The sequence below is a fragment of the Nyctibius grandis genome, chromosome 31, assembly GCF_013368605.1.
Source record: "Nyctibius grandis isolate bNycGra1 chromosome 31, bNycGra1.pri, whole genome shotgun sequence".
In the NCBI taxonomy this organism is placed as follows: Eukaryota; Metazoa; Chordata; class Aves; order Nyctibiiformes; family Nyctibiidae; genus Nyctibius; species Nyctibius grandis.
This window is the reverse complement of record NC_090688.1, coordinates 4,881,685-4,907,539: the sequence shown is the minus strand read 5'-3', so window position 1 is coordinate 4,907,539 and position 25,855 is coordinate 4,881,685. Positions and strand designations below refer to the sequence as shown.

General features: G+C 50.3%; 1 protein-coding gene across 2 annotated transcripts in view; it reads left to right on the top strand.

The window, feature by feature from the left end:
* The window catches only part of GNG7 (G protein subunit gamma 7), a 69,719-nt gene that overhangs the window by 8,657 nt on the left and 35,207 nt on the right, over window positions 1–25,855 (top strand). Inside the window, exons 2-3 of one of the 2 annotated variants that reach the window (XM_068420606.1) lie at window positions 4,531–4,603; window positions 12,989–13,061. The gene's annotated coding sequence lies outside the window, so the exon portion shown is untranslated. Of the gene's footprint in view, window positions 1–4,530; window positions 4,604–12,985; window positions 13,062–25,855 lie in introns of both variants that reach the window. The other variant, XM_068420605.1, reaches the window with a different exon arrangement.

Sequence of the window (25,855 nt, the reverse complement as noted above, 5' to 3'; positions counted from 1 at the left end):
CCCATTAATGCGAGTAGAGCCTGGCTTTGCTGGAGAGGGTTCTTCACCCTCTTGCAAAACTTCTTAACAATCCATGATTTTTTTTTTTAAAGTGTGAAAAAATGCTGTTCTGTTATGTGGAAATAGTTCTCACCTTTGGAATAATACTGTTCGGCAGCGCTGGAGAGGCACGGCGCTCAAAATAGCAGCAGCTGCCATAGGCCGGGCTGGAGCGGAGTCGAGCGAGTTGTGTTGTCAGTCAGGGGAACATAAATCCAATTCCACCTGCAGATGAGCATTCCCGAAATAGCAGAGGGCTGTCAACTAACCGAGGAGATGTATTGTGTGCATCTCTTTGTGCGCCGTTATTGCGCTCCCTTCGTACTGCATTAAGAAAAAAATATATTAAAAGTTGCTGTGGTTTAGCTGTAGCTCGAGAGAGTAACCGCTTCCTACTCTCTTCAGTAAATACGAGCTGGGAGAGGTTGTTTGGCGAATAACTGTGTGTGCTGCTGTTTTGTAGGTGAAATACAGCCCGTCTGCGGGCGAACCGCCCCGATTAAAGAGCGGGCTGCTCCCTCGTTTGGGAGGAAAGTCCTCCTGGCCTGGGGAAGAGCGAGTGTCCCGGGGTCAGGAAGAGCATTGGGGAAGGTTGGTGGAGGGGCAGGAAATCTTGTTTCAGGCTTAACAAAGCGAGCTGCTGGTGGTGGAGGAAACTTGTTACCACCCTGTGCCGAGGGTGGGGCGGCAGGCTGGCAGGAGGGTTGTGGCTGCTGGAGGTGGGGAAGTTCAGTGCCTTTCTGGATTTTTACCCGTGAGGATCCTGGTGAGTGCTCCTGAGGCATCACGGCTCAAAGCTCTTCCGCATGCGGGTGTTTTTCCTGTAGTTTTTGAAGCCAAAGAGTCTCTGGTGCAGCTGGCTGTCTTCTAAGAACTTCCTGAACCTGCTAGCTTTCTGCATTTAACCCCTTGTCCTTGATTTAATCATGTCAGCCTTGAAATTGTTGTCCCCTGCATAAATAAAGCCTTCCTCCTTCGTATTTTCCATGTGCAGACTGCTCTGATGTGCTGTAATTACGGGTTCAAATTCCTGCGGGGACTGATTGTGCTTGTGCCTGGGGATCAGGGCTTGGGCTGCCAGGCAGAGCGGTGCAGGTGGCTTCTGGTGAGAAGTTGTCCACATTTTTTTAGGTGTATACAAGGTAAACATCAATCAAATGCAGTATTTTTTTTTAATTACTGCAAAAGGGCTCTGTGTTGGCTCTATGTTTCTCTCCATCTTTCTCTTGTTGGCTGCTTGCTTGCTGTGAATGGTATTGAGCTGTAAATTCCCCTTCCTTCAAACCCAAGGAATGAGGGACCTGCTGCCTTAACCTGATTAAAAATAAAATATAATGGCTGGGTGGGAAGAAGGATGTTCTTGGACACCTTCCACTTAATCCTATAACAGTATTTGGGCGGCTTTTGTCTACATCTTCTGTATTTCTTCTGCTTAATTGTGGCTGATACTTGAGCTTGCTTGCAGGGTGCATCCAACCAGGAGTATCTTCTCTTCCAAGCGCTGGTAGCACTGGGCCGTCATAAATTGTAGAATTCTGAAAACTTTTTTTTTTTTACATTTCAAAATACCAGTCACTTCACCCTGGGGCCTGCATGGTTACGTAGATCAAACCTCAGTGAGATTATCAAAGTAAAAAGCCATTTTCACTAGCAGTGTTCAACTCTGTCTAAGAAATATAGAGGAGGATGAAAGTTGACAGTGCTCTTGCTGCTTATACTTCCAGGATAACAGCGTTGTCCTAATTAGCATCCTAATTTAAAGGGTGGTTGTGGAACTAGAGGAGGGTTGAAATTACGTTGCCAGAAGTCAGCCTGGCTCTCGGGATGCTGTGGGCTCCTGCTGCCGTCTCCTGTGTGATGTGAACCGTACTTGGTGTCTCAGCAGTGGAAGGATCTTCGCCCTGAGCTCCTGCCACGGTCCGTGGTGGGGGGACGCAGGTTCAGATGATCCTTGTTAATCCCAATGGCTGGGCAACAACTTGCTCTGCAACGCGCTCGGCAGGCTCACGGGGACCCTGTACATCTGTATGGCTTTGGCTTTGCCTCGTGGCTGGGGGTGAAGGGGGTGATGGTCCCGGTGGGTACGAAGGCAGAGCAGTTCTGATGCTCTGTCTCTGGGACAGCAGGTTTGGCACCTCTTCCCCAGGGCAGCCGTGCCGCGCAGGCAGCGGGCGGTCGATGCACCGCGGCCCCATCTCGGGCTCTTACAGGTGCTGCTTTATCCCAGGCCAGGGTCCCACCGGTGCACGCTGGGGTTGGTTTGCCCTCAGAGCTTCACCACGCCAGCGATGGGGGTGACACCTTTTAAGTTTGCACCTTTCAGGCTCCGTAACCCTGCAGCCTTTGTGGCAAGCGAGCTCACGGTGCCACCGCTTCTCCTCTTCAACGGCAGCAGCTTCAAAAGCCCTGATGTGCGTGAGCGTGGCTGAGCGTGCCGCCTTCGGTGTGCTGGAGCAAGGGCTCTCGCCGTTTGGATGAGAGGGGTTTGAAGAACAAATAGGTGACTATTTCTAATTCTAAATGAGATTGTTTCCTGCGAAGCTGTCCCCTCTGCAGGGGAAGCACGGTAGAGCCATAACAGGAACAAGCAAACATCCCGCGCTTCCTGGCGACTGTAACGACTCCGCTGACTCGAAATGCATCAGTGCTTTAGTCTGTCGCTAGCTGACTTCTTATCTAGGGTGTTTTTTACTGTTAATGATTAGACATTAAACAGTTCCCTCTAGAAACAAGCTCCGCAGCTCCGTGCCCTCGCAGAGCGGGCGGCGTCTGTTTTAGTGCTGTTGCCATGCAAACACGCCGAGCGCCAGCCGCAGCCCTGTGACTGCCCCGTGACCCCTCGCAGCACCAGCCGTAGTTACCCGATGGTTTTTATCACACCTTAAAGGAAACCCAGGCTTGCAAAAGCTTTACCTAAAATAACAACACTTGTGTTCTCTGTTTCCTGGGTGCTTTCTTCCATTAAACACTCTAGCATTAATTGGATATTTCTCTTCTAATAGCAAGGGTTTCGTCTAGGGTCAAGCCTTGGAGGGCTCTCGGTAGCCTTCTGTTGGCAGGGGTTGGCTGGCCGTTGGAAGTGCTGAGGTGACCGCCTGTCATCACGAATTAAATACTAAAGTCCTGTCTGGAGCTGCGGACACAACGCAGTGTAAACATAAACGCGGCGAGGATGTTTGCCCTTAAGTCAATGACAAATCTTGCCTGACGGTGGTGGAGCCAGGGTTTTATCAGAGGTGTTTTCAAAGGTATAAATTAAACATTGTGAAGGTTCTGAAGAAAGGTTTATTAGTTAATCACAGCTCTGTAATTGGTTCTGGTTTTTATGTTGTGTTTAAAAAAAACCAAAACAACCTGTTGAGGTCTGAACTTGTTGGGCTGCGTGTGAGGGCAGCGTTACGGCTGTAGCTGCAATGAGGACGTGGGGGAACGCGTTGGGATCTTTGCACAGGCACTTTTGTGTCCTGTCATTGCCACTCGTGCCCTGTGGGATGGTGTTTATGGGGCTGGAGCTCCTTAGGTCCAGCTTGGTAAACCCATACCTAAGATTTCCTCAGTCTCCTCCTGGTTCTCGTGTGAGGGGTCCAAATTCCACCTTTTCTTTTGCAGATTTCATTATCTGCCGCTTGACGAATATAATGCAGCAATTTTCCTAACCTAAATAGTGATTCTGAGTGACTGTTTCCAGCTCCCCTGTAACTTGTACTTAATTTAAGTGTGTGGGCTTTTTAATTGGCTCGTTGTGGGGAGGAACAAAAAGTGAAATGCTGCAGATGTGCCTTCCTCTTCCCTTGCTTTAGTTAAATCCTTGTCATTCTTTTTCTCTTTGACTGCCATGAGTTGCCCAGGCTATTTTTCTCTAGTTTCTTTTGTTGTAGCTTCTGTATCGCAGCCTTCCATCTTTAGAGATACATAATGCATGTGTGTGACTGCCTCCTTGCCTTCACAGCATCGTTGTTGTCAGAGTATGACAAACACCATGTGATTGATGGCTGACTAAGCATTCTGAATATTTCTTCGTCCTTTGTGTGCCTGATGATTTTTTTTTTCCCCTGTGCATAGGGAGGCACCAGAGGATGGCATCTTTTGTGCCGATGGAGCCATCTTCAGACTCAGCTCTGAAATTGCACTGACTGCAGGCAGGTGCTCTGCCTCCGTGGCAGGAGTCAGCCTTAAAGCTGGCCGACATCATAGCTGCGAAGCTGCTTATCCCTGAATCTATGTGACGTGTCCCTCGTAGGGTGACTTTAAATAGTCCTGTAATAGCCAAGTCTAGCCTGGTTTCAAGCAGGGACAAAATAGTACCTGTGTCAGTGTCAAAAGGGTCTTTGTAGCCAGATGGCTACTGCGTCTGCCTTCATTAAATGGGGAAAAAAAAAAGGTGTGAGGTGGTTCAGCTGGTTGGATCAAAGCCTGATGCTCAGAGTAGCAGGTTCCCTGCAGGAACGTTTTAATTGCTGAAAACTCTCTCCATTTCCTTTCCTTTTTCAGGAGAGCCGTCCTTTTCTCAAGCCAGAGAGCGCATCTGCCTTTGTGCTGAAGGTGGTGGGAACACTCTGCCCAGGTACGTTCGTGCAGCAGCTCACCTCAAAGCCCCCCAAACCACCTCTCCTGCCTCACAGCTCGTGTTCCCCACCTTTGTGTCTTTGACTCCCCAAACCAGGGGTAGCTTACGAGGTGAGTGGTGTGAACGTGCCAGCAGCACGCTCGGAGTCCGCTTAGGGACAGTCTGACCAAGGTGGGGTGTTAAGGGTCTGAAATTACCCCAGGGGCACCCAGAAGGCTGTTGCCTGTAAGTTGTAATGGTTTTTCTGAATTACATTATTTTGCTGTGATGACTGTTACCGTATCACTGCTCTTTAGATGTTATAATATTCTCCAGGGTAGACACGGTTGTGCCATGCATTATACCATACAATTCCAGGTGAAAAGATTTAAGTTTTGATAGGCTGATATAAAGGTACCTTTGAGGTTATCAGGTAAAACTGACCTACCTTAGGAGCAGCTCTTCCAAGAGGCACTCGCGATTCCTTCCTCCAAGCAATATATCAGGCAGGGGAGTGTTAGCAGGGTTGCTTGTTGCCTCTGACTTGCCTCTTGGGCAGAGATTATTTGTTTAAGAGATGCCAACAGCGTGTTGATCTTCGGCGTCCTTCCGTGGGCTGGCTGTGGAGTCCCCAAGAGAGGGCAGTGTGTCCCTGGCAGCCGGACCGGGCTGCCAGGCATGTGCTGCTTCTGCTCATCCAAGACACAGCATCAGCCTCCAAAACGCTGAGAGAGCGTAAGTCCTGAAAGCCATTTGAAATGAGTAATTGACTGGCAGACTCATTAGCAAATGTGCTGGGAGCTGTATGTCACCATGTGACTGTTGGTCCTTTCCCCAGACCGTGGCAGGGATACGGCAGCGCTTCCTCTTGCCTCACTTTCCTAAAGAACGTCCCCTGGCTGTCCCGTTTGCGTCACTCTGCCCTACTTTGTGCACTTGGTGTCTCCTCCAAGAGGGGAACGATGTTCGTGGAATCAGCACAGAGCTTTGCCGTGAGTCAGAGTCGACTGGAGACTTAATTCAAAACATAAGGAATTGGGGAGAAAATCCAAAAAAGGAAAACTAATGGAGGTTGTTATATTGTCGTGTTTTTCCTTAGGGCTCCAAACAGGAAATGCTTGTGCCAGTCTCCATCTCAAAAGCAAATCTTTGTTCCCTAAAGAGGCAGATTTTTACTGAGGTATGGAAGCGTGCATCTCTCCCCAGCCTTTTTTTTTTTCCTTTTTAAGCCGTTTCTGCAGCAGGGCCTGGGAACGAGTTGTCACTGTTGGGTTTGGCTTCTTGTTTTCAGGACCCGTTTGTGAACCCTTTTGTTTCGTTCAGCTCTGCGTGGTGAACAAGCAGCAGTTCTCTGCTGTCAGGGCTCTCACAGCACCTCTCTGTTCCTTAGGAAGCTGGTTTTAATCCTGTTAATTTTTGCCCAGTTCCTGAAGCTATTGGTGACTTATGTCTTGCAGAAATGATGCTGCCCTGGCCTAGTAATCACTGATGTATCCAGAGCACCCTGTTTCCCAGGGTTCATTAATTGACTGTATAAAATTGCTCGGTAGCCTCTAGAAGAGGCGCTTGTATAACATGAAAGCACCTTGAAATAACCTCGAAAGTTGCTTTGAGATAAGAACACATCCCAGGAGAAACATCCCCATTTAAAACTATTAACCTTGCTTCTCAGTCCTTCCTCAAGACATTTTTCTTCTTTCCCTTCTTGCTTTCTGTAAGGGCAGGAGGAGGTGAACTTTCCCCGTCTGGTAGGAGAGGGGGAAGGATCCCCTCCCTGGGGAGTGCTTTATTGCTAGCTCGGAAGCTGCTTTGTCATTATTTTTTTGTGCGTGTGGTGTTTTTAGTGATTGGAAGTCAACAGCCTGTTGATGTTTAGTGGTTGTTTCACTGGAACAGGTCCTGAATTGTTGGTGCAGCCCAGGAAAACAGCCACACTCTACGCCGTTCAGCTGCTTGTCATAATATTTAAAAGCAAATGCCTGCGTGCTTTTATAATGGCACTTCAAGAATTACAAACCTCAGCATCCCATCTGCGCTTCGCTCCGGTATTTACAGTGTAATGAATTCTCCCTTGCTGCTTCAGCTGGATACTCTTTCACCTCCTCTTCCTGTTCCAAGCAGTTGTTAGTTGGTGTACATTTTAAAATTCCTCCGATTTTTAGGAGGCTGTCAGCGACGTACAATCACTTCTTGTATTGCTTATTTGCCTGGCAGAGGCATTGAGCTCATCTGATTCTGTTCAACCTGAGCATCCCCAGAGTAAAGAAGTGTATTGTCACTGGTTTGATCTGTTTATACCAGCTGGAGGCATTTGCTAAAACTGGAAGAATTTTTTTTTTAGGAATAAGCTTTCTCTATAAGCAAAAATTTTTCCTGCAGACATACAGATTTTTTTTTGTTGTTGCTGTTTTTAATTTGTCCTCTAACAGGAAGAAAAGGTGATTTTTTTTTTGGATGACTAAGTTGGGAAGTCCAGGAACATCTCTAGTGTATCTCCTAGCAAAAGAAGGCTGTTGCTATAGTTTATTTTTGTTCATTAGTGTTTGTACATTTTTGAATTTAATTTTCCAATCCGCTTCAGGAAATTGGCGTCCCATAAGTAAAGTTTTTAAAAATAGCTCTGTTACTGCTGAAATAAGTCCTGTTATTTCCATGGTCTCGTGTCCTGAGCGTGTTACTGGCTCTCTGCAACCTTGGAAGTGTTTAAGGAGATACTGCTAAGCAGAGCTGTAACCCCAAATATTTACTGAGGAATTAGTTTGTCCCATTTCTTTAAAGAATGAACTCTTGCAAATGGAATGCTGCTGTCTGCAAGGTTTATTTTAAACTTTTTCCTCTTTTGCTCAGAGGAAAAACAAAGCCTGAGGAGGAATGCCTGGCTGTGTGGTGACTGTCCTGCACACCCCACTCTGCTGCCCAGGGGCTGGCTGGGTCTCTGCGGTGCTCGTGTGCCGCGGTGCTCCGTGCCAGCCCTCCTTGTTCACCCCTGCTCCTTTTCCTTAGAACAAGGAGTGTTTAAGGCATTTCACACTTCAACTTCAGTTATGAATTATTCTTTTTTATGGGACTAGAGCTGCACCTTCCCCCCCGTGAAGCTGCTCACGCGCAGATGCCGTTGTGCACAGAGCCGGGGTGCCGGCTGCTCTCTGCCCTCCAGCAGCACGGCTGCCAGCAGTGCTCCCCCTGCTCTGCTCGGAGAGCCCGGAGGAGCTGAGCTGCACAGGAGCAGCTGCTGCTCAGACTTGGCCTTTGAAGGGACTCTAAAGTGACAAGTGTACGAGCACAGGTCCTGTCGAACGGTTTCTGCGGCTTTCGAGCTCAAAGCATAGATCCTCTGAGGTGTGAAGCACTGCAGGACACAGGGAAGGCCCTTCTGGTTGCCTCTCCTCCCAGCTTGCCCTTTTTAGGACTTAAAAAATGTTCCAGAGCGAGTTGCCAGAACAGACTTCCTAGCAACTTCACAATTTGCTTCCAAAAGCAAATGTGCACTGGCTGTGGCAGCTGTTACTTAGCAAAAACCCTGGGCTGTGTGCTGGAAAATGGCAGGAGTTCTGTGGACAAGGGAAAAACAATCTGCTTATCCCTTGGAGGAGTTAATGGGGAAAAGTTAAACTTTACAAGCTCTCCCTTTACCATGGATATTTTGCATCGGTTGTCCGGATGCAATTGTTTGATAATGATTTACTATTTATAGGTATATTTTTGGAGACATGGCAAAGTCTACCTCTGGACCAAGATCTTTTCCCTATTATTAGAGTCCTAAGTAGCAGAATTAAACACGGCAGTGGTTATCCCATTAAGGTCATTTTAATTTCGAATGTGAGCTGAGCAGCTTCACCTTCCATAACGCATTTCTCTCCCTTGAGCTTCACTAACACGCCGCACTGGGGGAACCTGAACTTCTGGTGTGGGTCTGCGCCCTGCTTGCCCGCAGTGAGCAGACACGCTGTGCCACGCAGCAGGTCGTTACCCTCATCTAATTGCAGCGCTGCTCTGAATCACAGGCTCGTGCTGATGCATCTCGGTGTCGGTTCGTTACCTGTCGGTCAGCAGTACCTGCTGGTAATGAGTTAATGAACCCCGTGGTACGGCATGTAACAGTTTCCAAGTTCCTTGAGTAGGGAACCACCAGGCTCTCACAAGGAGCCTTGTGCCATTGACACTTCGTTTTCCATGAGCTGTTCTGCGTTACCTAACGGCGCTGGACGAGGTCGCGTTGTCCACTGGGCCAGGGGGGCTGGAGCTCCTCACCAGCCCCGCTGCTGGGCTGCATCACGCTGCTCGGATCTGGAACGGGAATGTCGAGGCTGCTCTGCACACACAGCACGCTGACTGGCCCTGGGTTTTCTAAAACGCCTGGCTCTTCAGTGCTCCAAATCTTTGACAGCGAAAGAGCAGGCTGGGGTTAGTCTTTAGAGCCTGTGCAAATGCAGTTTTCTCTAGTTCTCACTTTAAAACCCCAAGTCAGAAAGTCAAGAACATTGCAGGCCGGCCTTCGTTTGCCAGGGGGGTAGGGTTGGTGTCTGGTTCACCGTAGGAACGCAGCGTCTTTGGTTTTTGTGCTTTTTCACATATTGAGGCATTCTTAAAAATCTTAAGGACTAGTAGATGATCAGCAGTCACTCACTGCAGAAGGATGAGTCTTTGAGTCTTGTGTTCCTAAGCTCTCTCTAATCTTTTCATAGAACTTTTTATTAACCACAGTTGGAACAGTCGATAGCATCGCTGCCTGCCTGCTCCGCGATCCGCCGGATCTCGGAGTGTCCCAGGGAAGTGTGGCGAGTTCCTGCTGCCGGCGAGCTGGACCATCCCCTGGAAAGGCTCTCCTGCAGTCTGCCTCCCACGGGGTTCCTGCCACCGCAGGCTTTCTGGTGGGCTGCACTGGATCATCTGCCTTCCTTCCAGCCTTGCCCTGACTTTGAAGGAACGTTGGCAGCTGCAGGCTCCGGCCCCGGGAGATGCTTTGCATTACCAACTGTTGCCGCTTCCAGTTAGTTCGAAAGGAATTCCCCTCCTCGCTGCCCACACCCGCTTTGAGGTACCTCTCCAAGCGCTGGTGCTTGCGTGGTGGCAGAGCAGGCTTGAGCAAGGGCTTCTGGCCCACACCACAAACAGGGCAGAGGTCAAGAAGGTCCAAATACAAAGTTTATTTCCAAACCCCTTGGTGTGACAGATTCCCATGACGAGTCGCCGTTTCTAATGAGTGGCAGAGCCACTCCGAGACCTGCACGGCGACTTTCAGGTTCTCTGTTCAGGCTTTGCTGCCAGCAGGGGCTGGTGTGCAATATCCGCCCGGAGGAAATTGCAGCCTGCTTATCGGCTGCGTAGGAAATGGTACAAGTGGGAGACAGGGGAGTGTCTGCTGTGAGCGGGGCCGTCCGTGCACGGAGAGGTATGTGCTAAATGGTGAACGCTGTACTGGACATCCCGGGGGCCAGCTGACTTGTGAAGACCTTTTGCCAGCTGGGCAGTGCTGGCTGGCCCGGCCGGGCACAGGGCAGCAGGAGGACGGCCAGCCAGTTCCCCTCCTTGGCTCTAGCGCTCTTGTTTTCGGTGTCGGTAAACAGGAGCGTGTGCGGTCACGCTGCTGGATATCGTGTTCTTTACCTTTGCACTGCGAGAAACGTGGAAGGAAGGAGGGGGCAGAGTTTATTCCAGCACGCTGAGGTCAGGCTTGTTTTCCCTCTCTGAGCAAGAACAGACCAGCCCCTGGAGTCAGCTCTGTGGGCCTGTAAACAAAGGGCTCGTTTCTGCGGAAAGCCAAAGATGGGTTTGTGTTCTTCTGGAAAGTCGTTGGGTTGTTTTTTCCCTGAAGCAAACTGTTCCTTGTGTATTAACTTCCAGTTCAAAAGTCTGGGCAGGAGAAATGCCGTGGCTGTTAACTGGGTGTAGTTGGGGGTGTCTGCGAAGCTGGCGCTGGTCGCATGCCCGAGGAGGGGGGAGCTGGGAGGAGGCCAGGCAAGAGGCTGCTCCTGCAGCACGGGCTCTGCCTCTAGCCCAACAGGTAGCCTTCTAGCCAAGGGCCTGCCTCCAGGCCTGCCTCCTGCCCAGCTCGCTTTGCAGAGGCCGTAAACCAGCACTGCTGGGATGGGAGGTGTGAAGTGTCTGTGTCAAAATTGCCAGTGTGGTGCTCGTGGTGGTGCTGCTGGAGCTGCTCGGGGACTGCGTTCAGCTGCAGGGACTTCTGCTGTGGTTCTGCAATGGCCTTCAAATGGTGGCGCCTGCAGAAAGCCTGAACAGCTCTTCAGACGGTGGCTGGTCTGAGATTTAAAAATTGGCAGTGCAGAGGTTCTTGTGTTGCTTTTAAAATCAAAGAAGAAAGAGCAATCAAGAAAACGGGTGTGCTGACAGAGCTCAAGGAAGAACAATACAAATAAAAATAACGTGTGCATTGTCCTTTCAGGTTTTCACTTCACTTACAGCTTCAAGACTCCATTTAGTCCAAGGTAGATTTGATTTTGGGTGCTTGGCTTCGAGTGAGGCGTTGAGCTCTCTCCTGCAGCTCGGAGGTGGGGGCTGCTTCTGTCGCAGCGTGGCATTTATCAGCTCTTACAGAGCACCAGAGACACTTAAACAACTGCACATACTTCACGGGGCCGAGCTGCTTGCTATTTAAATCTGTGCGCAATTTAGAAGCCGTGATTATTTTTTCATGCTATGAAATCACATAGAGCTGGCAGAGTCGGGAGGCGATGGAGTGGGGATGGCAGCTGAAGGCTGGCTCAGCGCAGCCAGATGGGGGCAAATTCATCTTTTGCAGCAATTAGCAGGATATTGGGAAAGTAATCTTCATTCCTTCCCGTTACAAAGACACACCATCCTGTACGGAAAGGGCTGAAGAGCGAATTGACTTACTGAGTCTGGATTGGGAGGGGGGGATCAGGCCGGGCTGTGCTGCTTGAGCAGGAACGATAGCGACGAGCGAGGCCCCGGCTCGGGCGTTCGCTATTTCGGGCCGGGAGGGAGACGCGGGCTCCTCTCCACCTGCTGTCCCCAGCCCAAGCCTCGCCGGGGGCTGCCAGCATGGGGACGGCGCTGTGGAAAAGCTCACTCGAGCAGGGGGAACGTGGGAAAGCAGCAAGGGGCTCGCTGGTCCGGGAGGGGTGGGTCAGTGGTGGCCGAGAGCCGTTCAGAGGCCGATGGCAAACCCGGTGCCCTTTGCTCTGAAGAGTTTACACTTCACCCCGTGGCCTTGGTCTCCTACCTCACATGAGTTCTGTTTCCTAGTAAGGCTTTTTCTTGTGCTCTCACATTCATATTTATGTGGATTTGCCACTCTCATTTGGAATATAGTACTTGTGAGAATTGCTGTTCTTCAAAAAAAAAAAAAATTAATTTTTTCTTTAAATGCTTGTCTTGGCAAGAGGGCTTTTCCTCAGCCTTTGCTTTCCTGAAATCTGAAGAGGACGGAGGTGAAAGGGGCAAGGCAAGCCGTGGCCTAAACCCCAGTGGAGAGTAAATGACGTAGGTTTTACTCCTTTAAAAAAAAAAAATTGTTTGTGTTCAGCCAGTAAGTGGAGCAAACAAGCAGGGTCGGATTTCGGCTCAGATGGATTCTTGGAATTAATCCACAGCTCTCGCTCACCGCAGCTCTGGGTTCAGCTGGGTAAGCTGGGCTGCCCGGAGGAGGGTTGAGCAATGCCTTACTGGTAGGCAGGAAGGAGGAGGTCCTGCGTGGCGTGGAGCGGCAGGGGAGCATCCCCACATGTGAGAAACCTGAACGTGACTCAGGGTTTTTTGTGCTCATTTCTTGAAAACGAAGCTTGCTGGTGTGTCTGTGCTGAGCCAGGGGACTCTGCTGGCTTCTCTGCTAAAACTCTGCAGCATTCCCCCCAGAAAATAGAGGTGTAAACACCTCTCCCTCTCCCACCATGGGAGACTCATGCTCAACATCTGCTAAGTCTAGCCCAGCAGTTAGACTGCAGTGAGATCTAGAGCAGAATATTCACGTGAACTCTCATCCAGTAGCTGCAGCATTAGTTATCTCCAGGTTCAGATGCCACCCAGTCCCATCCAGGGTCTGAAATACACCGCGTGACCTTCAGGTCATGTGTTATTTATAAAAAAAACAAAGAAAAATGGGTCCTGTCAATGTGTGTCTGTGTGCAACAAAACAAAGATGTGCTTGGAGACACTGTAAAATTCAAACAAAACAATGTTAATTTCGAAGCGTACCTGGGACACCGAGTTCTTTGGTATGGAAAATTGATACCAGTAAAACCAGACAACTGCAGCGACCGCGGTGCTTCCTCATTGCCCTGATTACTGAGGTAAATACTGCTGTGATAAAAGTGCAGTCAATGGAGTAAAATACATTATTGCAAATTATAACTTCATTAATAACGCACCATCTGTTTAGCTATCAGTGATGGATCTCCTCAATTCCCCTTTCCTTTCCAGAAGGAATCGTTACCGGGATCCCCGGCAGCAAGCGTGCCCGACGAGACGGTAGCCGAACCTGCTCCGCTGCAGTAAGGTGAGCAAAGAGAACTCTGCATCATTAATTTACCTTCCACTGATGGTTACCTGTTACCTGCAGCAGGTAACACCGTCGTGGTGTTTGCCCAACGACAGCTCTTCCCAGGGACCCTCTGGTTCGGCTCTTCGTGCTCCTGCTGGCCCGAGACAAAGGCTGGTGATTACTCGCAGCCCACGTGGAGCGACGTTCTGCTCGTTATGTAACAGTAATCCACCTCCTTAATTAGGGAAGCAGATCTATAGATTCCAGAGCCGTGTCCCTCTTAGTCAGGAGGCGGGAGGGGTGTGTGGGAGCCTTTGTTCTCGTTGGGAGCCAGGGGAGGCAGCAGGCTGTAACTGCTGTAGCTGGAGGATGAAGTTTGGTTTCCTTTTTCATCTGGCCTTTGCTGGAACGTACGTACGTGTTAACCAGTAGCACAGGAGCAGGAGATAATGGGAATGATGCTTCTTTCGTTCTGTATAATAGCAGTTTTGCTCTGTGCTGGAATATTACATGCTGCCAACGTCCTGTCCTCTCCCTGCCCTCTAAGCAGAGTGGCCAGGGTAGAGGCAGGAGACTCAACACATGATTTAAGGTACGTGCCTCACTTGTCCTGTGCTGCTTTCTCTCATCTTTGGCTTCACGTTGATCCCACTGAAGCTGTTCCTTTCTGAAGTATGCGACGAGGCACAACCGTAATGGTTTTTGTCCGTTCGGCTGAGGACAGCCCTTGCAAAGCACCTTGTATTCCATGAAAATTATTAAATCGTCGGTTCCCATCTTCCCTATACAAACAATCAACACTAAAACATTGTCTGGTAGTGCTGACTAACAGAGCCTGTAATTAGTAATCTCCAGTTAATGAAGCAGCGTGGTGATTAAAGCCTCGTGACTCTTCCATAGAAGAAATAAGCTAAATATCAGTTGTGCTGTTTTAAATTGCGCTAGAACTTAGCGTGATCTCGGAGCACGGAACACACCAGCAGCATCGGTCTGAAAGTTTTAGAGCAGTGTGTCTGCTTTGTTGATCGTTTCCCTGGGTGCCCCCAAATGCAATATTTAAACTTGATTTAAACAGGAATGATGCCTGTAGCTGTAGTTCACCTTCTAGTAAACCTCACTGCGTAAAGGAGATGGGCCACGTTGGACAAGTGTCGGGTGCTTGGAGGAAATGATGGTGAGGCTGAGCCTGGATTCGGTCTGCTCCGCCTTCCTGCAAACAGCGTTTCACCCGCGCGTTTCCACTGCCTCCTTTGCCAAAACACCTTCTGCAGTTTTTCACACCACCTTGTCTTCACCTATCTTTTTCTTCCGAGGTCTCGAATCTCGTCTGCCGTGCGGGTGGCAGGTCCGTGGCGCCACGCGTGACACGTGCAGTTGGGTCTAACCACATCCCATTTGTCCATCGTCGCCCTGCTGGTCACCAGATGCTGACTTCTAAGTGCAGCTGCTTGCATGAAATACTTAGAAATCTTTTTAGTCGGCTTTAAAGGAACGATATCTATTGCTGCTTGGACTCAATAGCTGAAGATTTCACAGCGGGATACAGACTGCGGCGCGTGAGTGTTGGTGTCCCCTTTCTCTGGTCACCGCTGTCCTCGTAGTGTAGTACTTGGCACGAGCGCTTTCCGTGGAGCCTCAGAAGTCCCTCCGTGCAGCAGCAGTGCTTTTGTGCAATCCTATATTTCCTGTCCCATGTGTGAAATACCAGCAAGGTAAAGGAACTTGAGCTTGGTGAGATGACAAACCCGTAGCTGAGAATAGAGCATCGTGCTCGCATTGTTCTGTTGTCCTAGCGATGGATTATCTTTAGATCAAGGGTGCTGTGTTTCAGAGAAGGGAAGGAGCGTTGCTCACTTTTATCAGCGTACCCGTTGGAATCGAAGGGGCAGGAGGCTGAGCGTGTGTTTCAAACCTTCCCGTTTTTGGGAGGCGTTTGACATCCCCACGGGGGCTTTGGGGAGGAGCGGGTCAGGCTGGTGCTGCTGTGGGGCAGGAGGAGAACGTGGACAGATGACGAACAGTTGCTGTTCTGCAGTCGCTCGGAGGAGCTGACTCCAAAGCCAGTGGTTCTGTGTTTCCCTGTGTCGCAGCGAGGCTTTTGGAGGTGGGAGCGTGGCTAAACACCCACCCCTGTGCCTTTGGGGCATCTGACCTTCTAAAACCCAGTTCAGTGGGAAAGTGTGTCTGGAGTAACAGCCTGCAGTGAGGCGGACTGAACCGCAGAGGTCTCTGTTAAGCCACCTAAGCCTCTGGGTTGTTTTAGATGTGAAAGCTGATGTTATGCTGTGGCCTTTGATATTAAAGAATGTACATACATCTTCATAAACCAGACTGTCACGCTGCCATCGCTTCAACTGCAGCTACAGCCAACAGCCCAGCCAGCACAGCCGAGCGAGGCACCGCAGGGGACCCCAGTCCTCCCAGCTCTCCCTGGAGCGCTCGGAAGAGTCAGCTGGGCTCTGCGAGGAGGAGGAGGAGGAGGATGGCAGCTTTTCTTGCAGCTCTTAGCCCTGAGCCTCGCTCCCCCTCCAGAGCAGCCCCCCAAAAGCCTCGCCGGCCCCGCGGTGGGTGTCGGCAGATGGCAGCACCCTGCCCCGCGCCGGGTGTTATTTCTGGCCGGGAGATTCCTCCGTCCCCTGGATTCAACACCACAGTCTAGACTTACTGACAGACAGGATTCTTCCCCTGTTAGGTAAGCAAGATGTAGACGCCCATTATGCAAATTCCCAGCCAGAGTGTCCCTCTGTAACATTTTTCAAATTGTCTAAATAAGGTGCTGTTTCATACAGAATTTGTAGCCAGGCTTTTGGGGAGCTCTCAGCTGCCTTGCCCTCTAGGCATGATTTCTCCCTTGAAGACAGCTGAGCAGTGCACACCGAGTGCTTTTTGCCTTTGCAGCTGTCCAGAAGCAAACAGTGGGAAGAGGCAGGCTGCATGAAGAGCTGAGGTTGTTCAAATAAGGAACTTAATGGCCAGCAGCTCTTGTTCCCATCGCTGCAGGGCGGTTCCTACAGGCATCTACATGGATTCTATTAAATATAACAGCATTGCCCAGACTTCACAGGCATGTTGTGCTTTCTGAGCTCTGTAAGTGTCCATCCCAGGGAAGGGGTAGGGGGTACAGCCACCCAGTGCCTTTCCCATAGGGCTGTCGGATCTGGACAGAGGGGTTGCCCTGCTCAGTGGCTCGTGTGACTTGTGGCTGGAAATGTCTGTGGCATTTATACTCTTTTTTCCCAGAGAAATTAAATGAGCCTTTCAAGCCTGATGACTCCTGACTTACTCCTTCTTGCAGCTGTAGACCAGAGAGGCTCTTGTCATGTACTTGTTACACGAGCACTAATTTCTGAGCACGTCATATTTCTTCAAATGTTTTATAATGTGGTTCTGTAACTGATGCCTGTCCTTCTGCCCCCAGCCTGGAGTTGCTTTAGGCTCTTCAAGCCTCAGAGCACACAGTTTGACACAAATAGCTGGGAAGAGATGACTGGAGGCTTAATAAGATGCTCGTTGGGTCAGTATCTGGCAGCCGACCAACAAGGCAGATTTTCAAAGTGCTGTTAGTGCTGCGTGGTGATCACATCTCTTCTCAGGAAAACATTGGAAGGCTTCCTAATCTTGAATTCACTGCGCAGGCACGTGATTTTCTGGGAATTAGCTTGAAGGCACTGCAGAAAGGTTCATAAATACCTACATGGGCTAATATTAGATAATGGAAAAACAAGTACAGCCGGGGGTTTGTCAGTTTGCTTCATGGTGGCCCCTCCGCCCGCCCTGGTGGCCTCTCTGTTTATACCCGCAGCTGCCAGCTGTGGTGATGCTTCTGTTCCCTACCTATCTAAGGAAGGAAAAAAGTCTGTATTTTTTTAAATTGCAATGTTACTCCTGTTGTACTGAGTGTTATTTGTCTTGGGGCATAGCTAATCTTTAAAGAATTCTTTTAGCTGTTTTCAGGGGAACCAACAACACGCTCTGACCCGTGGTGTCTGCAGCGCCGGGGTGTTCTGGCTGATGTTGACAGCCAGGGGTAAGGCTTTGTCCTTTGCTGCCCTCGCCGTGCTGGGTGGACTCTCCCTTCCCGTCATGTGGGCTGGGATCCCAGCCCTTCCTGCGTGGGAAGCCTGTCCTCAGCCTCCTCCCGCACTGACCCTGGCTGTGCTCTGCCCGTTACAGCTCAGCGCAGTCCCCGTTGCTGTCCGGGACTCGCGGTTCCATCTTTCAGCAGCAGCTTCCCAGTGCATCTGTGCTCTTGGTAACTCGCACGAGTTAAAACATTTGCTTGCTTATGTAAACCATCTCCAGCTTGCCTTCTCATTTTGAAAGTGTATTTTAACATTTCTGCTTGAAGATCTGAGATAATGGAAGGGGGTGAGCGTTGCTGAGTCAGTTCGTGCTGGCTCTGGGTTTTGTCCTTCCTGCCCTCCCACACGCTCCACCTGCGCACCCAGCAGCCACAGCCCCCGTGGGTTTTCCTCCAACCACAGCCTGGGTCTCCTCTTCTGCTCCTTGGCCTGAGAGAACAATCTAGGTTTTTTTGGAAGAGCCGTGGCTGAGGAGTGTTGGAGATCTGGGGAGGAAAAAGGGGGTCCCTGAAGTTTGGGCAGAGCCGCTGCTCTGTCCTGCCTTTGCCAAACTGGCGAACAGCCAGGATAATTAAATCAGCCTTTCCTTTGCAACCTCTAAACTCTGGGTAAACACGAGTATATCCTCGTGGCCGTTTCCAGCTGCAGAGCTGAGGTTTCTTTGTTTGACAGGACTGTGTGCGACGCGGAGGCGCTCGGCTGGCCCAGGAGCTGGCCGAGTTAGTCACACATGACTGAGCAAACCTGACATTTGTTTTGGTGTGTGAGATGCTGAGGGACACGCGAGACATCACCCATCGCTGTGTAATGAGACGGTGTGGGGGCACCTATGCTGCAGGTCATGTAAATATCGGGGTTGGGTTTGGTTTTTAGAGAAAAACGTGGTTTTCTTGCACCGCTCGCGGTGTCACCCACAGTCAGGGAGGCTCAGGGCTGGCCTCTGCTAAACCAGGTCTGTCTGGCTTGGAACAGATCCTTTGAAGTTTAGAGCTGCCTAAGCACTTCTCTATCGATGTGCAAAAATGCTTACTGTGATTTTTAAAGCAAACCTTTTATTGGAGATAGGACGCCCTGCTTGTGGGCTGACTGGAAGAACAGTTCAGTCCTGCGCCAACTTGTAGACAGGATGGGGAAACGATCTGTCCTGCTGTGAAACTTGGTCTGTTTGAAATGCAAATCGCCGAGAGGGTGCAGGGGATTTGGGTGAATAATCCAGCTGTCAATTGCTTTTATAATTGATTTCTAACTTCCTAGTGTGAAAGCCCTCAATCTCTTATCTGAATCTCGTTGAATTTGTGCTTTCAAGTTGCGGAACAGAGTTGCCTGGGCATATTGTCAGTAAAGAGGTTTGCTGCTTCTTTATCTGTTTTTTCTGAGTATAGATATATGTAAAAGTGCCTGAACAGCAGTAACTTTACATATTTCCAGCTGGTTTCCCATCCCAGTGCAGGGTGCACGTACAGCTGCTCTCTTGCTGCCGTCTGGACGGGCTCGCATTCCTCAGCCCTGAGGCCAGCATTCCTCTGCTCCTCTGCACCAGCTCATTTGTTTAGTATTTGTTTAAATTCTGAATCCCAGAACTGTCTCCAGATCACTGAAGCTACCAGACACCTTTATTAGTTGTACATACAGCCCCCGCCCTCTGGTATTTTAAATCTTGTTCATACTTATTAAAATCAAATGGATATTGGCAACTTTCAGTTGCTTGTTGCTGTAGTTCTCTGGAATTCATCTGGAATCCCCAAATGCCATTGGGTTGAGTTCAGGCAGTTGCAGTTTGCTTATTAGGCACTCAGCTATTTCACTTAAAAATCTGAATGGAAAGTTGCTTTTTTTAAAGTCTTGATGGCAGCTTGGACTGGAGAAACCTCCTCTGTTTTGGGTTTCTCCGCTCTGTGCACACAGGAGCTCATACATGAGCTGTTCTTTCCTTAGCATCCAGCTTTTCTGCCAGTCCAGCCCAGGGAGCCTCAGCGTTATTGTCACTCGCTGAACGAGGCCACGGGGAAAATGTGGGTGCAAAAGTGTCTCCTAAGAGCCAAATTAGTCAACAGTTAGTTTGGGGGCTGTGCTTCTAAACCTGAACTGCATCTCGGCTTTCTGCCGATTGCTTTCCTCAGCTTGATTCGTTATCGGTGACTATTTGATGGAAATGGACAGTCCACATCCCCCAGGTCAGACCAACCTTTGTCTGGGAGGAAAAACCAAACCAGCCCCAAAAGACAGACAGTAGATCCTATTCCTCAACATCTTTGGTGTGACTCTGAACTTGGTGCCTCCAGCCTGGGCTGGAGCCGAGCTAACACAGCAGTGTTGGCATCCTTCATCTTTTTAAAAATGAGACGTAAGGAGGTTGTTATTAATTTGGACTTTCTGAGGGACCATGAGGACGTGGCCAGCGCTGTGCCAGGGGCAGTAAATCATTGATCTGGAAGAAACGGGCACCCCCAGTACAAACAAACGAAGAACTTCCCTGGGAAGCCTCCCATGCGAGTGTTACCGTAGCCTGATGGTGAAATGTGATCGATCTCAGCGTTTGGAAGCGTACCAGCAGGTCCAGCCAAAGGTTGGACAAAGCCTGACTTAACCTTGTTACATCACCTGTACTAGGAGCTGCTTAAACCTGAATCTCCTGGGCCTTGTCTTTGCTTCCTCTGGTCTTGGCTTCAGTAGCTCTGAACCGAAGCGATGCTTTATTTCCACAGCAGATCTCAAATCTGGTTTGGTGTTTCTGCAGGTAGTCCCTAGCCTGGGGATGGATTTGGTTCTACACCGGATACCTGCTAAGAATAACTTTGTAGAGCATCTGCAATGGAATACAACAAACCCTCAGCAACAGGAGGACAGGCAGCACCGTCCAAGAAATTTCCTTATAAAGTCTCGCTGTGGCTGCAGAGCGCTGCCAGCAGGAGTGGCCCGCGCTGCCAGTAATCCCTCTCCTTTTCCTTTCCCTGTTGCAGTAAATGCCGTGCCTGTGCCAGAGGCACACCCGCCGGGACCCACGCAGAGCGCGGCGATACGCGGACTTTGTGCCTGACTTTAACCCAACTGTCTGGAGATGAGAGGGTGGTTGTGCAGAGCGGCTGGGAAGGGCGCGTGCTGCCGATGTTAATCCTGTTTCAGGCAGCCCCTGAAACGAAAGGAAACGATCCTTAGCAGCACTTGCTGCCCCTTCTCGTTGGTTTCAGTGTGGGGAAAAAAAATCATGAGTCATGTAAACTGCTTTTCCAGGGCTTTGCCTCTGCAAACCAGTCCTGCTGCTCTTAACTTCGCTCTTCAAGGAGAGCAGCTAAAAATAAATTAACTGCTAGTTTTTGTGGGACAGCATCTAAACATCCAAGCTCTCCTTCCAGCTCTGCAATGAACCTTTTTTTCTTTTTTTCTGAACTATTGCACTTGAGCTCATCAGCACAAAATGAAAACCTCCATCCTGAAATACACTTAATGCTGCTGTGACGGAGCTGGTGGGGTTGGCTTTGGGGACACAAGCTTTGGGAAGCTCAGATCTGTCAGGAGTGACCAAAGCTTGTCATGCTTTTGGCACAAGGAATAACGGGAAGTATTTTGGGGGTTTTTGAATGGTTTGAAATTATCTCAGGGCTTTTTGCAGTGTCGGGTGAGATCTTGCAACAGGTGATCCGTAGAGAAACAACAGTTAACCTTTGCATCGTGCACAGGATTTCTTCGGTGAGCTGCTGGTTGTTGTGTAAGCACATTTACAGCTTTATCAGCATCGACAAGAATCCTGTCTCCTCTGTGACAAATGCTGGTTTCTGTCTGGGTCTAAGGGCTTTGTTAACATTCCCAGTGGCCTCGCAGGAGGAGAAGGTCGGTTGTTTTCCCAAGGCTGTGCAGGAAAGCTGTGGCAGAGCTGGCGTAGGAGCCTGGGCTGCGGTGGTTTCGCCTCCAGGCTCTTCTTGCTCACTGCTCACCTTGGAGCTCTGAAACACAGGGTGAGAGTGACTTACTCAGAGGACCCACTTAGTTTTTAACTACAGTGTGTGCCTCTGCAGAACCAGACATGACTAACTGTTCTCTGAGGCAGGCATGACAGCAGCCTTTGCTCAGAGTGTGCTGGGAACGCTGTCATCTTGGGGGAAGGCTGGACAAAATCAGGCTGCCCTGCCGCCTTCCTGCTCTCAGAGTCAAGCTGACAGGTGAATTTGTGCCCTGTCTCTAGTGCCCATATGTAAAAAAAAATAAATAAAACCACTTCCAAATGGAACAGCCCATGCTCGAAGCTGAATTGCACTGGAAACAGGACAGGACTTACAGTTCTCCACGTCTAATTTGAGCTCGGCGAGATGCTCAAGCGCTTTGTCACGTGCGCTTTGTCACGTGCTCATCCAGCACCACTTCATGACACCTGATTTTTCCCAAGGTCCCTCTCCTGTCCCTGGCTGACAGCTGAGTTACCACATCTTCTCCCCACAGTCTGTAATTTGTTGGTGATGGCCATTCCTTGATGTCCCTTCTCTCCACCTCTTCCACCCTTGAACTTACAAACCACCTTTCCTTCCCTCCTATGTGCTCGAAACGCTTTTCTAAGAATTTTTCTGCAGCATGTGCAAAAGTCCCCTGCGTTTTTAATCAGACACAATCAGCAGCGTGCAGATAGGCAAGGGAGGATTTGAGATCGTGGCAGTCTCTGTGTGTGGCTTTTTTAGCACAATTGAGATAATCTCAGTTCAACATATCAAAAAAAGATCTGGGGCAACGTCCCGGTTCTCTCTCTCCAGTGGCCTTGTTCAGGTTTCAGTCTCCTAAGAGGAACCTGAAGATGCTGTGATTTTTGTAAACTGTTTTTTACAGTTTTCTCCTTTCCTTGTACCTCTTGGCACCTTCAGTGTTGTTTGTATCAGACTAAAATCTGGCAATATGAACACACCTCCTGTCAATTTTCCATGAACTGCAGCCTGAGTGTGAATTTTTCTCTGTATACAGAGGAGAGACTGTGAGTCTCTAACGTTAAATACCTTCACCACAAAAATTCAGGGTAAGGGTCTGCCTTGTGGGGTGTTTCTGTTCAGCAGGACAGCTTTCCCTTATCGACCAGGACCAAACAACTATTCGCTATCTTCTCTCACAATCACGAGTCACCCCCAAAACATTCTTTTGCAGCAGACTTATCTGCACTGCCCGTCTCGTCCGAATGCATTCCCGGGTTCCCTGCTCCTGGCTGCCCTCCAGCCATGTCACCCTGCATGGCTTTGCAGAGACGAGCCTGTCTGGGTGCCTGTCTTGGCTGCTCTGGGGTCATCTCGATGCGATACCATCCCTCCACTTGTGCGGAGGGGCCCCTATAATTTTGGGTACCCCGAAGCGATGCATGCAGCCCTTCGAGGGGGACGGTCGCAGACTTCTGGGGGACCAGAGGGATGGAGAGAGTGCACCTTGGGAGCAGCGAGTACGTTACGCCCGTTAATAGCACCCGCTCTCCTCGCTCTCTCGAAGCTGGTGTGTCAGCCCAAGGATATCTGCTGTTTGGCTGAATAATGGAAAAAGGAGAGGGGAGAACTGGTGCAGGGTTCAGGTTCAGTGTCCAAGACAACAATAAGGGCTGTCTGCCCTCATCTCCCAGGGTTAGCCTGAGTGAGTGCAGGGCTGTGAGTGCCATCAACACCAGGAATCCGCTCTGTTACGGCTTGAAGTGATGTGAAATAGGTGAGATGGATGTGGCTGAGAGGCTGCAGCTGCCTGCCATCGCACGGGGGTACGCACAGGGTATTTATGTTTGCTGGGGGAATCTCTTGTCTTCCCATCACTCTCAGATCTGATGCTTCCTTTGGTCTGTCTGCCTTGGTATGGATGTTGATATTTGTTCTCCAGATGAGTTGACACCTCTTGGTTTTCACTGGCTTTGGGGAGATGACCTCTGCGTTCCCACAGTCAGGTGCTGGATTTCACAGCTGCCTTCACCAGAACAGGTTTGTAGCCGGTTGCCATTTGAGCATCGCATCTGGGAAACGCATTACTGGGTAAGAATGGCTTGAAATAGGGTTCACAGGCCCTACAAGTTCGGTTTAAGGAGCCCAGTTGGCTTTGGAGAGCTTGGGCCTTGGGCAGAATGGGTAGTCATGGTCCCTCGGGGACCCTGAGAGGCAGCAGGACGGGAGGTCAGCCGAGAGCTCGGGAAGAGCTGCAGTAAACTGCCGTAGCTGGAGAATGGGAACGGCTGCTCCGTTGTTTTTGTGCCAAAACAGCTCTGGGAGCCTCCCCAAGAGAAACAAAGCGGCGCAGGTCCAGCATTTACTGTTGGATGGGGAAGAGCAGCGATGTGCGTAGGGGCCGTTCACACGGGTGAGTCCCGTTGCGCAGTTCCCGGCCCGTCGGTCACTGTCTGCCTGGCTGGGCTCTCCTCGCCACCTCCTCCCTTGCCATTCCCACGGTGCGGTGGGAGAGATGTGGTGAACCCGGTGAGTTTCCTGTGGTCGGGTGACTCAGTTCGGACTCAGCCGTGTTACTAATGCTTCTCGTGTGTCACCGGCTGCTCCGCGCCGGAGCACCCCAAAACCTGCTGGTGGGTAGTGCCTGGCTGGCACCGGCTGGGCCACCTGGAGCCTCTGATAATTGTGCTTCAAATCCTGCTCGTCCTCGGGATGCCTGTGAATACACCGTAACAGTCTGTATGAAAACTGTTCCAGAATGCAATTCCCTTGGCTCTGTTTTGCTTAATCAAAGCTGAATTCATCCCGTCTGTGCCTCAGCCTGCTGCTCCCGGTTTCAGTGGAGCCCGGTGGTCACAGTGGGTTTCCTCCCAGGTATGCCGGGTCCCTCCGCCCCAGGTGAAACACCCCGCTGCTCTCAGCAGCTTTTGCCCGGGGGCCGTGCCAGCATCCTCCTCCAGAGCTCACCAGTATGAGCCTTGCACTTCAGCCTTGCATTTCTGCCGTCCCATTTCTCTCTTGTACAATCCAACTGCTTTATTTTTCTTCCCTCTAACAAATAGCAGAATTAATGAGGTTTGTAGGTGATGTACAGCTAACATTATCTGTTAATCACAGAATCAGTGAGGTTGGCAGAGCCCTCTGGGCTCATCGAGTCCAACCATTGCCCTGACACCACCATGGCAACTAGACCAGGGCACTAAGTGCCACGTCCAGTCCTTTCTTACCCCCTTCCCTCCCATTGCTATTAGGGTTTGCTCCAGTGGCAGTTGCTCAGGGGCTGTAATAATTTGGCTCCTTCTTAATATTAGACTGAAATTAACAGAGGTGTAGATGCTGTTGTTCTGAGCGTGCTTTGCCTTAATTCTTCACCTGGCAATTAAAATGGTCAGCAGGAGCAGCAAAGCATAAGGCTGAGTTAGAACAACAACATTCCTTAATGTTTTCAGCTGTTTCTGTGCCTGCTGTGGAATTTTAGTGATGAATATATTAGTTCATGCCTGCAGTGTGCCACCTCCTCTGGCTCAAACCCCAAGCGAAGCTCCTATCGCCGAGCACCTCTGGTTTGCAGAGACTTCACAGCGAATTTCTTTACAGTCATTAGCTTACAAACAGATGTCACGAAGTTCTGTTTGGCGAGGGATTATCCACGGCCAGACACTGGCATCTTCCTCCTGTCCTCTGCAGCGGTTTCCTCTGTGCCCCAGCGGCACCTCGCTGCCTTCCCCGTGGCACCGCGGCTGCTCTGCGCCCTGCAGGGCTGGCAGGGCGGCGTGGCGGGGAAGCCCTGGGCATCCGAAGACACGCAGGTCCGTTCCCAGCAGCGGTTACTCTGGGAAGCGCCAGCATGGATGGATTAGTGGCAAACAGAAATGCTATTTACGTGGTTCCAAGCAGAGCAAATAAAAAAAATACTCTGAACTGCAGCCGTTGCTGAAGCTGGGTTCAGCGCCAGGGCTGTGTATGGGCGGCTGGCTCCGCGCGGCCCCACCAGCGGCTGAATCAACAGGCAGCTCAGGCTGAGGAGTTCCAGGAAGGGCTGAGAAATGGCTTTTTACTGGGCTGTGCGTTGCTGTTACTGCCCTGACGCGGAGCCCTGAGCTCGCGCTGCCTGGGGCCCGCGCAGCACAGGCCGAGTGCTCTGATCCTGCTCAGACTGAGACGGGGAAGGGGAGCGAGCAGCTTAATTCAACACATCGATACCTGAGTTTTGCCTTCAAACTTTTTTTGTACTCAGGCTGCTTGTGTGGGTGATTTCAGGTGGAAAGCTTATGAGTTAGTTGCATCTTTGGCAGCTTTTTCCTCTTCTGGAGCTGATAAAAGTATGTTCTGGATGAAGAGCTCTGAGTAGCTTTTCAGAAACGATACTGACCCAGGGTATGTGTCCTCTTAAAACTGTCGTGATATCTGCAGGTCACTCCCCAAGAAACAGGAGTACAGTGATGTGAAGAGCCCACGCAAGCTGCGAGGTGTTTCATCTACAAGCTGCTCCGTCTGCAAGTTGCATTTTGGGTTTGCAGGCTTTAGGGTCGACCGAGATGAGACACGGTCCAGCGCCCGCTGTCCGTGGGAACAGCTTTGCTCCATAGTAGTAGTTTAAGATGGGGCTGCTTGGGCCAGGTGGGAGGTGGCAAGCGACACCGTGGTTGTTTGTTTCTTGTAATGAGTTTCCCACATTGTTAGCAAGGCCGTAAATCAGATGGGGAGCTCTGTCTTCCGTGGTCCAGAAATATCTGGTATTTTAAAGAGACTTATTTTATTGCCAGAATATACAAAAGCATTTGTGTGTCACTGTAAGTCCAGCGGGCCTGGGGCCCTTTGCAGAAGTTGTTGGGTTTAA